The sequence below is a fragment of the Coregonus clupeaformis genome, chromosome 29 (genome assembly GCF_020615455.1).
Source record: "Coregonus clupeaformis isolate EN_2021a chromosome 29, ASM2061545v1, whole genome shotgun sequence".
Classification (NCBI taxonomy): domain Eukaryota; kingdom Metazoa; phylum Chordata; class Actinopteri; order Salmoniformes; family Salmonidae; genus Coregonus; species Coregonus clupeaformis.
In genome coordinates this window covers 5905250-5909899 of record NC_059220.1, presented here as the reverse complement: position 1 = coordinate 5909899, position 4650 = coordinate 5905250, and the positions used below count along the sequence as shown (strand labels likewise).

The following is a 4650-nucleotide window of genomic DNA, read 5'->3' as shown; positions in this document are numbered from 1 at the left end:
TTCCATAAGGTGTATTTTTATCTGTTTTTTAAAACTAATTTTACATTAGTCCAGGTGCGACAAAACTAGGGCCTGTAGGACCTGCCTACTTAACAGCCTTCTTAGTGCTGTTAAGAAGGCAGAGCAGCGCTTTACTATGGACAGACTTCTCACCATCTTAGCTTCTGTTGTATCAATATGTTTTGACCATGACAGTTTACAATCCAGGGTTACTCCAAGCCGTTTAGTCAACTTAACTTGCTCAATTTCTACATGATCTAATCTTTCATATCGGCGAAAATGTGTTAAAAAATTAAATTACAAAAAGGGTTACACTGATACACATTTATAGGGTTAGTGTTCCCACACGGCCATATCTCCATGTTACACCGCTTGTTTACGGAAGACAGAGGGACCACCTGATCGAATTAGCCATCTGTCTAGCATGCTCCGAACACTTATGTGTAACATAAGGTCACCAGAAACGTGTACACTGAAAAATACTCTCGGCTGCAACTTTGATAAAGCCGGTTAACACAGTATACAGGAAGTGTATATTTTGCATTTGTGAATTTATGTTGACGTGATATGAAAGTAAAGGGCTTTATGTTTCTAGAACCTAATCGCAATTGAGAATCGATTCACGTTTAGATGGGAGTATTTGGCTGTCAGAGCCAGTCTACCTCTGAAAATAAGTTAGTTTGCTTGTTACTGTAACTTCACGTTACTAACTACATAGGTGTGAGAGGTTAGGAAAAAATATTTGGGCAAAGTAGGTAAGACATGTGAAGGTCTTATGGGTCAAATCAATTTACCTAACCTACCCAATGTTTCTGTAGAAAACCCACACCCCACTGTGCTCCTTGTTTTATGTGACTGTACTCACTTATGTAGCTAACGTTAGCTAAGCTATCCATGTTACTGGTAGCTAGCTATCTGGCTAGCTAACGTTAATCAGTGGTTGTTCCGCTTTTGTCTCGGCTAAACTCCCTGTTATTTTATAACCTCCGTGGCTGCAACTTCGCGCACGCAAAGATTGACGTTTATTGTAGCTAATACAACTAAATGAACATTTCTTACTCTGCTGACATCTGCCTCGTCCGCGGGAGAAGTTGGCTCTCGAAGCTCCATGTTATTGTCATGTAGGAGCCAGAAGCGCTTCGCTTCCTTCACAGTTCGTATCGAAGGACGGTTGCCAGGAAGTCCAGGAAGCCCGCGAAGCCCGGAATCTTGAGCGGGAGATTCGCCAAAAAGAAGAAGAAGAAACACGTTCAAATCTGTCTCACAGCGACATCTAACGCTTTGGAAGAGCAAAAACATATGTAGACGGTTGAATTGTGAGTATTTTCGATAAGATTTTATTAATTTAATTAAAACGTTTGAGATAGATCCGTACCATATACTACACAATAAATAGTTACTGTAATAATGCTGAAAGACATTGTAGTTTTGAAGGTTGTGTCATCATCACACACTGGGGGGTGACGATGATGAGGATGGGGCGACGGTTCATGCCTCCCACACAGCTGGAGTTACACATGAAGTTATACAGGATGGTGGTGAACTCTGTGCCCACCTGGAAGAAAAGAGAGCAGCAGGTTAGTGAATTAAAACCTCAACCTCAATACATCTGACCATCTGGACATAAGCACTGCCTTTTAAATATGACAGTGGTGGTAGTGTGTTGAGTGTCCCCTCCTGTAGCTCAGTTGGTAGAGCATGGCGCTATCAACGCCAGGGTTGTGGGTTCGATTCCCACGGGGGGCCAGTATGAAAAATTTATGCACTCACTTAACTGTAAGTCGCTCTGGATAAGAGTGTCTGCTAAATGACTAAAATGTAAATCATGTTCACATAAGTAGTGTAGCTAAAGCTGCTAACGTTAGCTGAAATTCTCAACTTTGACCAAAAAATCTTTGAGGCATACCTATCTTTCATAGAAACATTATTCGTAGCTCTTTATTTGGCTTTAATTTGGTAAACAGTAGTATCCGCGGAAGAATGGCTTTGGCAGTAGCTATGCTAGGCCAAATAGTTAGTGTAGTGTCGAGTTAACGTTGCTAATTATGCTGTGAAACCAAGGAGTTCGCTTATACTGTACTTTGATTATAAGTTTTATTTATATCACAAGATTTCAGCATAAGTTTACAGACGTCTGCAGCATCTGGAGAACAGTGTCCCAAAAGAATATGTCTGTTCTGATCTTCTTTGTCTCTACCCAGTACTTATATAATCTTTACCAGGATATGGGTGGTTTCCCATACTGACCAATCACCTGTCTCCACCCAACAGACTTCCTCTGTTCTATGGGGTGTCACTCTAAAACGGATCCCTCTAAAACTGAATAAACATCCTCTCAGGTTCCACTTGAAAACATTAGCAAAGTCATAATTCTTCATACACTACATTAGCTATAGATGGGTTTGCTGACAAACTAAGTCACAAAAACAATGCACACTCTTCAATGTGGGGCAGAAGTCCGTGAGTTGTGATTCTGGCTGGCCAGCAATGACAAGAAACTGCCATGTAGGGAATCGTAAGTGGCTCGTTTCATCTTGTTCTCGATACCAAGACTTGTTTTGAGGTGGTTTGACTGATTTCATGTCAATGCAAAAAATTATAAATAAGGCTGGTTTACAGTCCGTCTGTAGACAACTGTAGTAGGGAGGAACATTCTATTGTCGTCCGACATCAAACTTGTCGCTGTCGTTATGAAAAAGTATAAACACAAAATGACAGCCTCTGCAGCATGTTGGTGCTCCAAATAGCATACTTTCTCTAATTTAACACCAATAAAACCATCCGTTTAAAAATTAATTCAGGAAATGTCAACCTAGCAAGCCAGGCAACTAAAAGTAACGTTTTGGTCTAGCCGGTGTGGTGAGAACTTGATCAGTTGGTACGTGACGAAACGAGCGCTTATTTCAAAGTGCGCTCCGTAAGCCACGCCCCAGCGGGCAGAGATAGGCATGTTGCACTGGGACACGTTTTAATATGGTGAAAAGCCTCTCATTTTGCTATGGGTCCGCCGTGGTTCTGTGTAGCCTAGTTATGCTAATATATTTCAGACCATTGTATTGTAGTTAATTTTGTCTTTGACTTAATAAGTAAAATATATTTGAGTAGTAAACAGGGAAACAGCTAGTCCCAGACAGTTCTCAATAGAACATACATTTACATTTTAGTCATTTAGCAGACACTCTTATCCAGAGCGACTTACAGTTAGTGAGTGCATACATTATTTTTTTATTTTTCATACTGGCCTCCCGTGGGAATCGAACACACAACCCTGGCGTTGCAAACGCCATGCTCTACCAACTGCCAGAGGAGGCATCGTTTACTACCTACATTTTTGGGATCATCTGGTTATCATCAGTGTTTGGAATACATTGAGCTCATTGACAAAACAGACCATGGGGCACCTTTTCACACTGAGAGTTATTTGTCAAAGGTCCGCTGTGGTTCTATGTAAACTATGCAGTTCACAATAAACCTGTCTCCAACATATTCGCATAGTTATTCCCACTGTGACTATCAAAACCTACTCAAACCAGAAACCGTGGATAGATGGAAGCATTCGCGCAAAACTGAAAGCGCGAACCACCCCATTTAACCATGGCAAGGTGACTGGGAATATGGCAGAATACAAACAGTGTAGCTACTCACTCCGCAAGGCAATCAAACAGGCAAAGCGTCAGTACAGAGACAAAGCAGAGTCTCAATTCAACGGCTCAGACATGAGACGTATGTGGCAGGGTCTACAGACAATCACGGACTACAAAGGGAAAACCAGCCACGTCGCGGACACCCGACGTCTTGATCCCGGACAAGCTAAACACCTTCTTCGCCCGCTTTGAGGATAACACAGTGCCACCGACGCGGCCCGCTACCAAGGACTGTGGGCTCTCGTTTAAGCGTGTTAACCCTTGCAAGGCTGCCGGCCCAGACGGCATCCCTTGTCGCGTCCTCAGAGCATGTGCAGACCAGCTGGCTGGAGTGTTTACAGACATATTCAATCTCTCCCTATCCCAGTCCGCTGTCCCCACTTGCTTCAAGATGTCCACCATTGTTCCTGTACCCAAGAAAGCAAAAGTAACTGAACTAAATGACTATCGCCCCGTACCACTCACCTCTGTCATCATGAAGTGCTTTGAGAGACTAGTCAAGGATCATATCACCTCTACCTTACCTGACACCCTAGACCCACTTCAATTTGCATACCGCCCCAACAGATCCACAGACGATGCAATCGCCATCACACTGCCCACTGCCCTATCCCATCTGGACAAGAGGAATACCTATGTAAGAATTCTGTTCATTGACTACAGCTCAGCCTTCAACACCATAGTACCGTCAGGATGCTGAATAAATTCGTCTTGGCCCCTAAGACCCTCACAAACGTTTACAGATGCACCATTGAGAGCATCCTGTCGGGCTGTATCACCGCCTGGTACGGCAACTCACCACCCGCAACCACAGGGCTCTCCAGAGGGTGGTGCGGTCTGCCCAACACATCACCAGGGACACACTGCCTGCCCTCCAGGACATCTACAGCACCCGGTGTCACAGGAAGGCCAAAAAGATCATCAAGGACATCAACCTGCCATGGCCTGTTCACCCCGCTATCATCCAGAAGGCGAGGTCAGTACAGGTGCATCAAAGCTGGCACCG

The 4650-nt window shown here is 43.7% G+C and overlaps 1 non-coding gene across 1 annotated transcript; it reads left to right on the top strand.

Annotated features, from left to right (window-relative positions):
- The first annotated feature begins 1669 nt into the window (after positions 1-1669).
- On the top strand, positions 1670-1746 carry trnad-auc. The gene has a single exon. It is a non-coding gene; the product is annotated as a tRNA-Asp (tRNA).
- Positions 1747-4650: the final 2904 nt, after the last annotated feature.